This window comes from Nannospalax galili, unplaced genomic scaffold, assembly GCF_000622305.1.
Source record: "Nannospalax galili isolate Female #2095 unplaced genomic scaffold, S.galili_v1.0 scaffold266, whole genome shotgun sequence".
Classification (NCBI taxonomy): Eukaryota; Metazoa; Chordata; class Mammalia; order Rodentia; family Spalacidae; genus Nannospalax; species Nannospalax galili.
Window position 1 is genome coordinate 2,050,560 of NW_008355390.1, and position 12,152 is coordinate 2,062,711.

The 12,152-nt window shown below is 41.9% G+C and overlaps 1 non-coding gene across 1 annotated transcript; it reads left to right on the forward strand.

Moving 5' to 3' along the window:
• The first annotated feature begins 929 nt into the window (after window positions 1–929).
• Window positions 930–1,092, forward strand: LOC115067609. Its single transcript, XR_003846996.1, has one exon. It is a non-coding gene; the product is annotated as a U1 spliceosomal RNA (small nuclear RNA).
• Window positions 1,093–12,152: the final 11,060 nt, after the last annotated feature.

Consider the following 12,152-nt stretch of genomic DNA (forward strand, 5'->3'; position numbering starts at 1 on the left):
TCTCCATCTCTCCTCCCTTTCCAGTTATGGCTTCTGCAACCCCCTGTTCTGCGACACAACCCTCTCCATCATCTTAATTGAAGACTGAATTCCCATGCAGAACTTTAGGTTGGAGAGAGGGGAGCTCCTTGTTTTCCCACTAAAACAGTTACACAAAATCACCATTTCTCTACATGTCAAGCCTTTGAGGCTGATGCCAACCAGCTACATGCTTCATTGGGATTTTTCCATAAACTCCTCTTTGGGCTCCTTCATTGCATTTTTTCAAGTTGTTACCTTCATATCTGACATCCTTGTGAATAATTACATACAGTTCTCTCAAATTTTCCATTTCTATCTGTTAGAGCCACCTCTCTCACAAAACCACAGGACAGTCCATTGAAATCATTCTGAAATACTCTGCAGTCTTAAGTACTAGCATCCCATACATGAACAGTTCTATCTTCCTATCTTCCCATTTCTTCTCTCTCTCTCTCTCTCTCTCTCTCTCTCTCTCTCTCTCTCTTTCTTCTTAAGTCTCACAATAGCTGGTTTTGATCTATGTAGGCTTACACTGCTTTGACTGTATCATTCTCTCCCAATTGCCAGTGTCTTCCTGAGAAGTAAAACCTCAAGCCAGACTTGCAGCTCCATAGAGTACCTGATGCAAAGGGTCCATCAGGGAGGCCCCAACAGGAGTTCAAATCAATAATGGCTCTCCGCCACTCAAACACCAGTTTGCTGAGTGAAAATCACTCCAGCATGGTTTGTGCTCTCTTGTCAGCACTGGGATCCCAGTCCTGTTGACAGTGCTGCTACAGTGGGCTGTTGCATGTAGTGCATGTGAGGCTGCCCAAGATCTACCTTAAGTCTCTCCAACTCTCTTGTAGGCAGGACATCTGTGCCTTCCTCGTTGTCATACTTTGCCCTGATTGAAAATGAACTGATTAATACTTATCTGGCAGGGGAGATGTCAAGATCACAAAGGTGGTTTTCCAGGGCAAGGCTTATCCATAGCATTACAGGTGTGCTGACCCCTGAGATTTCCCCTAATGTGGGAAACTCAACTGCATAATTTGCAGCAGTGGGGGACTGTGTTCATGCTCTCCCCTGGAAGTAAAAAGAAGGAAAGAAGAAAGAAAGAAAGAAGGAAGGAAGGGAAGGAAGGAGAAAGAAAGAGAGAGCTAAAGGAAAGAAAGAAGGAAGAAAGGAAGGGAGGGAGGGAGGGAAGGAGGGAAGGAAGGAGGGAGGGAAGGAGGGAAGAAAGAAAGAAAACCAATTGCAGCATCCACACCATTCTCAAGCACAGGTCTTAATACAAAGTGATCCTCTGACTTCTTACATACTGGCCCTTTGTCCATCATGTAGTTTCTGAAACAAAGATTCAGACTTCCCTTGCAGCTTGGATATAATGAGAGATTTTCTACCAAGGTCAAAAACCATGTGATCATTCATATTATACCCTGAAAAAGACCCAGAAAAAAAAGTGTCTTCAGAAAGTTATCCTTCTGGCTGGAGGGATGGCTCCATGGATAGTATGGATCCCCTGAACCCATGTAAAAGTCAAACAGGCATGGCAGCCACCTGTAATCCCAGCACTCAGGATACAGAGACAGGGTGGTAAGCTGCCTAGCTAGACTGGTAGGAATTGCCACAGTAAAGCAGAGAGCAATGGAGAATGACACCTGACAATTAACTTCAGGCCTCCAGACTCATGGGCAAATGTGTGCACACACACCCTCTCACACATACATGCAAAAATCACATATACACAAGCACATGAATCCCAAACAGACAGACACACACACACACACACACATTAAAAGAAAGAAATCCACAAGTCTACATTTGGGAGCTTTATCAGCTACATAAATTAATCAGATGGCAGAAAGGAAACCATGCTACATTCTAAGCTGGATCTACTTACCAAAGAGGGAATGCTTTTTCGAACACTAGCAAAAAAACAAAAGAAAAAAAAAACAAAAGAAAGAAAGAAGGAAAGAAAGAGAGAAAGAAAGAAAAAAGTAAAAGATTATATCCCTTTAAGGTAGCTTAGGCAGTCACATCCCATATAAAATATTCTTTTTGAGGAAAAGAATTATTCATATTCAGGTTTTCAACACTCAGTTTATATTTAATCTGCTTACGTGGCTATTCTAACCACTCCAAAGATTTCCTTGTCCTTTCTCCTATCTACAGGGTTCAAGTTTATCTAATATCATTGTGTTACAGGCACACAGGTACGTGTGTATGTGGAGGGGACTGATCTTCATTTCTTCCCCAAGATTCCTGATGGAAGGCTGAACTGTCTCTTGCTGCATGGCTTCTTGTTGGTAACTATTGTCTTCTGTCTTTCCTCTATCTGATGTTGTACCTGTGACTAGACCTTTTAGACCTTCACACCTACAAACTTTTTTTTTGCTTGGCCTCAAGATCCCATGCCTATTAGTCCTTATTCACACTGATCTCAACATCTTCAGTCTGTCTTCCCCTCAGCATGCTAATGCCCTCACCAGTTTCGACAAACCCTTCTGAATCTTCTCAGGGCCTGCTACATAACCCTTGCAGGGTTAAGTGCCAAGATAGAAATGCAGGCATATGTACCATAATTCTAAATAATTGGATATTATAAATTCAGCAAACTATAAATGAAATAGGTCCTATGTTTTAACCTCAACAAATGCGTACTTGTCTGTTTATGCGTGTGTGTTTGTGTGTGTGTATTTGTGTGTATGTGTGTGTGTGTGTGTGTGTGTGTGTGTGTGTGATATGCAGTGTGTGCATGAACATCTGCGTGGGCATTCAGAGGCCAGAGGGCAACATTGGATGTCTTCCTTTATTGCTTTCTACCTTATTCCCTTGACACAGGGTCTTTCGCTGAACCTGAAGCTTGCTGTTTTGACTAGACTACCTGGCTAGCAAGCTCCCAAAATCCGCATATCTTGGCTGCCCAACACTGAGGTTACACACCCAGCTTTTTTACGTGGCTGCTGAGAATTAGAACTTGAATCCTCTTGTTTGCACAGCAAGTGCTCTTACCCATTAAGCCATTTTTCTAGCCCCAAATATACAACCATAATTACTTAATTCATTTACATTTAGAATTTTTAGAATACTTACAGTTCTATACTGGAAAGTATAGACCTAGGAAAAACAAGCTTAAGTTTCTATTTTCTTCCACTAATTTCTTTCCCCAAAGACATTGGGCAAGTATTTGTGGAGAACGTAGCCTACCTATTTAAACTCCCACCTAGTTGGCCACCCCTCACACTTAGAAGTTCATACCTGGAAGGATGGATTACCATCAAGCCCCTCGACCTGAAAGAGACCCACAAAGCCTGGATTCAGGCTGGATGCAAGGCTGTTAGAACTTCCATGATCCCAATGGTCCAGCATGTGACCCAGATGGTAGGAAAGAATCTTGATGGTCTACAATTTCTAGCCTGGTAGGACAGGATCTGACCAAAGAAAAGTCTAACGTGTAGCCCTTTAACTGAAGAGGCTTAAAACAGAGACCCAAGGGAAATGCCCCATACAATAAAATCATGACAGCTGAGGTAGCAGGAGGGTGGCTCAGGCTCTGCTCTCTAATCTGACATTTCTACTCTGTGACAGCTGCCAAGGTTAAGGGGGATGCTCAAAGTTCTCAGTGGGAAATGTAATCTGTTCTCCCTTTGTGAGCAGTCTCAAGCCTCCAACAGTCTTTACCTGATCCCGTGGGGTTCAAATTTCAAGGCTGAGCTAGAGCACCAAATCCAAGCAGGCATGTCACACATTTGCTCTTTCCTCCCTCTTTCAAAGCCCTGCATTTAGCCTAGAAAGCTTCCCCAGATCAAGAAACTCTGGTGTGTTATATACCCTGCATTCTTTTCTGTTTCTCTTGGTTATCTCTTGGCATCGATGGTATTGTTTATTGAGTATGCATGCGAGTTTTATTTACATATGCATAGTTTAAAGAGCTAATCAATTTTAAACATTTGCCACACTTGCTATAATTAAAGATGCCTCGATCATGTCCTTTCATTTTCCCTTTTCCAGAGCTAATTTCATTTCAAAGCCATTTTCAGCAAATTCCCAGTCTTCCTGCCTCAACCTCCTGAGCATTGGGGTTACTGTCTTTTACTACCATACCCAGCCTAGATGGTTCTTTTGGTTTTGGTTCTGAGTTCTAGGTCTTAGATATTATTTATGATTTTTACATTTCTACTCCCACCTTCTTCAGATGCACCCTTGCTTAAGATTTATTTATTTGTGTCTGTGTATGTTTGCGTGTGTACGTGTCTGTTGGTGCATATATGTGTGCAGGTGCCTGTGGAAGCCAGAATAGGGCATCACATTCTTGGGAGCTAGAGTTAGAGGTGGTTGTGAGCTGCCGTGTGACTTCTGAGAACTGAACCCCAGACCTCATGACTGAGCAGCAAAGTTAACATCTGAGCAATCTCTTCAGCCCCAATACCTCAGTATATCTGTGTAATGGACACCCATTGACAAAAACCCCTGCCTTTATGCCCTCCCTCATCATTTCCTTCATTCAAAACTGGTCTCAGTATTTACAAGAGAGGCCATAGGGAGATTAGGAAATGAAAGCCCTTGTGCCTGGGTCAAACAGATCCTTAAATTCAAACAACTCCTCAGAAGGTGATTAAAGAAAATGCCTTACAATGAAAAGTATCCTTGCTGGGTGTGGTATCCTTGCTGGGTGTGGTGGTGCTTGCCTTTAATCCCAGCACTCGGGAGGCAGAGGCAGGCAGATCTCTGCGAGTTCAAGGCCAGCCTGGTCTACATAGTGAGTTCCAGGACAGCTGGGGCTACAGGGAGACCCTGTCTCAAAAAGACAAAAAAAAAGTATCCTATAAGAAGGAGGTCCCTAGAGGGGAATGAATGTCACTTCTAAGTCCACAGAGAGTCACTGAAATCTGGTGGAAGTTCTTTTGAGTGGCTACGTGACTTCAAAAAGACAGACATCTGAAGCCTTGAATTTACAAGAGGCGGCAAAGGTAACAGAAGATAGGGAGACTGCAGTAGCCTGGGAACTAAGGAAGCCCCAAATCCCAGGAATGACCATGGCATTTAATCTCGTCAAAACCCCAAGTCCAGTACATTTCCTTCTTGAACTGGCACTATTAGACAGCCAAAGTGGCTCTGGCAAATTTGTGAAGGAGGAAAGGAGCATGTAATAGATTCCGGGAGTGGGAGGTGCATCAAAAGCAGGAGGATAGGCTTTTGCTTTGAGTGTATTGGGAGAAGCGGCTCAGACCGAAAAGTGAATGAGGGACTATGGGAGAAATTTCATATAACCACAGGGTCAACGCTGGAGTGGGCAGCAATGTTTGTACATAGAGCAGAAGCTGCTAACAGACAGAACATTGAAAATGCTAAGAAAATTAGACACTTGGAGACTCAGGTCAAGAACAGAGTTCAAGGGGTTACATATGAAAAGCAGGACTATTGCTTCAGAGGCAAAAATTTTAAAAAAAGAAATCACACCACATGAAAGGAATTGAGAAGAAAATTAATTAATGACCAGTGTAGTTGAGGATGTTAGGAGAAATATGTTAAGGACAAAAAGAGGAGAGAGTAGAAGAGTAAACGCATAAAAATGCCTTGGATCTTCTCAGCAGTTTTCTATGGAAAGATTTATTGTCATTTATATGTGCATATGTGTATGCACAAGTGGTATGGGTGTCCACGTACACATGTGTAGAAGCCAGAAGAAGACATCAGATCTCCTGAAGCTGGAGTTACAAGTGGTTGGTGTCACCTGATATGGGTGCTGGGAACTGAACTCTGGTCCTCTACAAGAGCAGCAAACTCTTAATCACCGAGTCATCTCTCCAGGCCCCCATCTCATCAGTGTTCATAGTTTAAAGTCAGGGACATTGCCACTCACCAAAAGTAAGTAGGTGAAGGGGATTGGAGAACTTTTTTAAAGTTATAGAAAAATACACAGGAAGTCAATAAGACAAGTTTTGTGTGGCGTAAAAGCAATTCCTTGTGTGGGGGGTTGGGGGTGGGGGTGGTGATGGCACATGCCTTTAATCCCAGTACTTGGGAGGCAGAAACAGGTGGATCTCTATGAGTTCCAGGCCAGTCAGAGGTACATGAGACCTTTTCTAATAATACAAATAAGCAAACAAAAAAAAAAGTGCAAGTTCTTTTTTCTTTAGAGGAATTTCATGCTAAACCCATCATAATATTCCCTCTAAATTGTCCCAGAGTCATCCCAATGCCATAAGCAGTCAAGACTGACACTGTTTCTCCTACAGAGAGCTGCATAGCTAGATACACATTCCTTACATTTCCTATCTATTTTTTTCAAACTCCAAGACTTGCTGTTGTATGCAATTTTTTATGTTCAAGGAAATCTGCTCTAGTTATACAAGCATTCTTATCATATTTTCATGTCACTAAGAATCATTTTCAGAGAACAAGTGAGAGTATATGATTGCATGGGAATGTATACATACTGCTAGCAGAGGGAGTAGGATTTGAACACAAAAGAGGAAGAGAAAGGATTATGGGACTGAAAATTCAAGTCGTGTGGATTCAGGGCTACAGTTTTCAATTGAGAACAACTTTGCCCCCTACCCAAGGAGGTATTTGCCAATGTCTGGTGATAGTGTTTTCAGAGCCCCAGTTAGTGGGACTGCACAAGGCAATCCTCTTCCACAAAAATGTTCTGGCTCAAAATGTGACATGTGCCAAGATTGAGAAACCATGATCAAGGGACCCTGGAGAAAAGGAGAACTCTGGCAGGAACTATGTCCTTTTAATTTGGTGCCAAGCAGCTGACAACGATGGTCGAGGGCATTGATTTTAATTCAACTATAACACAAAACGTTCTCATTAGTTTTCTGAGGACATGATTAAGTAATGTTTCAGTGATTATTGGCCCAATTCAAAGAAATTGTGTATTCTGAGGTGATAAAAACCAGTTTTTGTTCTCTGCCCATGCCATGGTATCTTTGGCTGTACACCACACAGCTAGTCATAATTGTATAGGGCGTCTACTCTCCAGGCTGACAATCGATATCAGTGTTATTATGCAGTGGTACATCATGCAATGTGATTGCACTCTGGCCCTGTGTTATTTTCTGTGTGTTCCCTTTGCAAGGCCAGATCTTGAATCTGATAGAGCTGCCTCCTTGTCTGGTCCATCTTCTATTGCTCTGTCACAGTCACTATCAGCAAAAATAAAGAAATATTTAAAATCCAACTATATTACACTTCTGATCAAAAGGATAAAAATCACATTTGCTGTGGTCTGTGATTCTGAGGGATTCAACTCAAGCAAAAGGAGATTTAGGGTAGAAAGGAAAGAAAAATAAGGCAGGGGATAGGGACAGGGTAGAGAAGAGTTTCTGTATGGTGTGTCAAAAGAGGGGAATTAGGATTGAAAAGAGAGAAGGGCCTGGAAGCTTAATAACTTTTTCCAGAAATGGCTTTATAGAACCTAGTGGTGTTTCAAGAAAATAAAGTGCAGTGCTTAATGCCTTTTGAAACAGGAGTCTGTTCTCAGCTTTTCATCTTCTGGGCCTGTGTTATATGTAAATTGGGTTTCATGGTATATTAGAACTGTGAAGATGATTTAATATGCCAAAATGTGTTATGGATCATTTGTGCACCAAGTCTACAGTCTAAACAGCAGCCACTGACTGAAACTCCAGCTACCTTTGCCAAATTACACAGGACTTTAAGACTAACTTGGATTCACCTCTGCCTGAAGAAAACCACAGCTTTCTTCTACCTTTTCTGGGTACATATCACAAATTGTCAGTTGGTTTATCTATTTGTTTTATTAAGACATGTGTAAGACTGGAATATGAGATCCCCCACCCCATCCTCTATCGTCAGTGGAGTCTCTACTTCCCTTGCCATGTGTCCTAGTCTGATTCTCTGTTGCTGTGATAAGACAGACCCAAAGCAACTGGGGGCAGTAAGGGTTTATTTCATCAGACACGTCCAGGTAGCAGTCCATAACTGAGGGAAGTCGGGACAGGAACTCAAAGCAGGAACCTGGAGGTAGGAACTGCCTCAGAGACTAGAAAGGAATGCTGCCTACTGGCTCGCTTCCCCTGGCTTGCTCAGCTACCTTTTAAATACAGCCTATGCCCACCTGCCCAGGGGTGGCACCACTCACAATGGACCCACACCAATCAGCAGTCATGAAAATGCCCCACAGACATGCCACAGGCCAATCTGATGAAGGAAATTCCTCAAGTTAGAGTCCCTCTTCCGGTGTATGTCTGTGTCAAGTTGACAAAACTAGCCAACACACCGTGCCAAGGGGATCAGAAATGGAAGTTGAGATGAAATCCAGCAACTGTACACTAACGTTTCAGGTGCCACCTTCTAAAGAGAAATTATTTCTAGAGAGCAAATACCTCCAAGCAGAGGGCTCCTGATGATCCACAGTATCAGATTATCAATCATATTCAATTACTGAGAATCTGTACCTAACAACAAGCAAGTTAATAATAAGAAGTTTATATTAAAAATGAATTCTTTGTTTTTTAAAGAAATAACTGCTTTCAGTTAAAGAAAAGGCTGTACAGAAGCAGTATTCTCTAAATATGATTTTTTAAATAGAATACACAGCCCCCTTTAGCCCCAATAGCTCAAGGTCTATAGCAAAGTTTAGATCAGGAACTACTTCCATCATATGAGGTAGTTCAAAGGAAGAACTCCACCAACCAAAAGAGTACCTTAAGTGATTTAATGTGTGTGTGTGTGTGTGTGTGTGTGTGTGTATGTGTGTGTGTGTGTGTTCACAGACCCTCTAGCTGTCTCTCACTCTTTCAGAAATCAGGTCATAGCTCCCTGAAGTTCTCTCTGGGACCCAGAGTTATGGCTTTTCAGCCCTTACCTCATACCTGCAAGAAAAGTTTATGATCTTACCTAAGGCCTTCCTCAGTATTTATTGGCACAGACTAGGTCACATGGTGTGGAATACCCCTTGCCCCCTGAAAACCTTTAAAACAGAAAAACCCCATCTGTTCTTGGGGTCAGAAAGAAACAGAGGGACCAAATCCTGTACCGCTCTTCAGCGATCCTTGTGGCTGTCTATGGCTATGGTGCTCTATCTTCTTTAATGCTTTCCCACTTGAAGGCCTTGTCATGACAGTCCATGATTGTGACACTCTCTACTAATAAAGCTCATATGAAGGGTAATTGCTTGTCAGCTCCTTTCTCCTACACTGCTTCCTTTAGTAAGTTATAATTGTCTGTTTTTCACACACACAAAAAAATCTGCAAATCCTATGGCTGCAAAGAAAAAAGATTTGAACTAAACATAATTTGAGTAACTAAACTTATTTCATGAAATGAATTCTGTGTCACTGCTGATCACATTATATCATTTATAACTCATTTATAACATGATCATGGTGTTCCAGTCCTGCTTCTGGGTCCTGAGCCCTGACTTTGACCTTGGATGCTCTCGTGAACGAGGGGGGGCCATGGTAATGGAGTGGACTCAATAGGGTATAGCCTTAGACCACAAAGGACTACACCTCCTGCGCCTGCCCTGCACCATGCTCACTGGCTTTGTAGTCAAAGGAGCAACAGGAGTTGTCAGAAAGAGAAGACAAACCACATGATCACAACTTGAGGGAAGATGGCCATAGCTAGATAATCCTGTGCTTTTTGCATACACAGAAAAGCCTGTGCTCCAATACCGTGTCTGTTCCCATTAGCAGCAGTTCAGTGGTGCTTAATGATGGCAACAGCTTTGTCTGAGGATTCTTTCCACTTACTGGTTTCTTCCTTCATCATTCTGATTCTGGAATCTCATTAGTACAGATTTTAAAATCAAACATGTTACAGGGTACAGGCATGAACAGAGCCTAGAGGATTTAGACTATTATGGTTCAAAAAGAAGTTTCAGTGTTTTTTTAAATGTAACCTAGGCTGGCCTCAAACCCATTAGATAATGGACGATGACTTTAAACTGCTGTTCCTCTTGTCTCCACCTCCAAAATTTTGAGATTACAGGCATGTTCCACGATGTCTGGTTTATACAGTGTTCCAGGGCTTTGCATGCTAGGGAAGCATTCTACCAACTGAACTACATCCCCAGCCACCTCTAGTTTTTGACTAGTCAGTATTGCTGGGAAAATCAGGTTTGTGATCCATCTGAGGTGCTGGAGGGAGTCATGGGTTCAAGAAGTGAAGAGAGAATTCTTTTTCTTTCTTTGTTATTGTTGTTGAGGAAGCATTTGACACTGTAGACCAGACTCAAACTCAGACTCACAACATTGCCTCAGCACCCCTAACGCTATCTCAATTTTAGGATTATAGGTGGGGACCCCATGCCTGACAAGCCAGTCGACTTCTTAGCACTACAATTGATTAATCTTTTTACTCCTTGACTTAACATTTATGCCTAGTGTTATGCATTTGTAAGAACTTTTATAAATTCATGCTCTGAGACTATGGAGAGATTCTTCAGCGCTCAGTTGGGCAATGTGCTGTGACAGTCACTGTGATCACAAATACTAATGCCAAGCAAAGTTGCATTCTGGTTCTTGTGTCAACTGTCAATTAGAATAAATCATAGGAGATGGCAGAAATCTAATACTAAACAGCATTCTAGATTTTTCTCCATATGATAGATATTATTATCGGATGCTTTTCTGTACTGAGTGAACAGTTCTTGGTTTCCAGACATCTTTGGTTTCAAATTCTGAGTTATGCAAAGTAAAATTGGATTTATACAAACATTGGAATGATTACTCCAATAAAGAATGTAAAATTCCCTTGATGGGTTAACTTGTTTTCTCTACATATTAAGAGTTATTTCATCAATACTATGGGCATAATAAAAAACATAGATCTATCCACCTATAATATTAATTCAATTGACAAAGCCTTCTTGTCATCAAGGCATAGTAGGAACTTAGTCCTTAGGGAGCATTTATTTTTTAGAGGAGATCATGTTGACAATAAAAGGTGGAAGATGGAATAGTCAAAACTCGGCTCTTATCTACCTGGGTCATTGTAATTAAGACAGATGAAGTAAGCAAAGTTAGTCTGCTTCTAAAGTCTCCTTCCCTGCCCAATACAAATTTCCCTTATCTCCACCTAACAACCACTGTCCACAAACTCATGCTTTTAACTGGGTATCCTATGAGCCCTAGATTTTGCCCAGCTACCACCAGCCAACTGTAATTAGGTCTTCTTCCTCCTCTTACTCAAGCCTGCTTGCTTAAAGGGGAGTTTGATTACTGATCATCCATCAGATAGAAGCTATATTGATTAGAAGGGGCTGAGGAATCCTTGATTACCCAAGCATAATTCAAATGCCATTTTCTAGTACTATTAAATTCTATGATGTCAAAGAGGTCAGTTAGTGAATACACCTGTAAAGATGCAGTAAGGGAGAAGCCAGGGGGTCTTCTACTCTGATGACGCAGAGACACTTCAACTGTCTTTTTGGAAATCAGCCCTTTTGGAAATCAGCCCTTTTGTAGTGCACTTTCTATGTTCAAGGCTTTTCTTCTCTCGTGTTGACCGTGAGGTGAGGGTTGTTTTTTATGTCAACTTGTCACAAATTAGAATCATTAGAATAGGGAGCCTCATCTGAGGAATTATCTTAATTGTCCTAATCAGTGTGGGAAGAGCCGCTCCAAATGTGGACAGCACCCTCTAGTAGCAACCCAGATAAAAAGGGCGTGACAAAAAGAAGAGTGGTCTCCTTTTGCTTGTTTCTTCTCCCTGTTTGGCTTCCCTCTCACTGTTAAGTTAATTAATCCTGTTGCTGCCGCCTCCTTCCATGACGTCAGAGCCAGCGCTTCCAGGCTTCCAGCACTGACTAGGAATCAACAGCTCTTTGGGAACTCTCTAGGTTTTCAGTGCCAGATTAGGACCGCTGAAGTACCCAGCCCCGTGAACTGAGCAACTACTGGGTTCTCAGTTTCACAGATATGAGATAGCTGTGGTTACTATTTCAAAGTAAGATGATTTAATAAATTATTTTTTTAAATTTTCTTTTCTATATATATATATGCGTGTGTGTGTGTGTGTGTGTGTGTGTGTATGAGTGTATTGCCTACATGTAGGTAAGTGCACCTGTGTTGTGCAATGCCTAAGGAGGACAGAAGAGGCTGTCAGATCCCCTGCAACTGGAGTTATGGACAGTTGTTAGCTGCCATGTGGGTGCTGGGATTCGAACC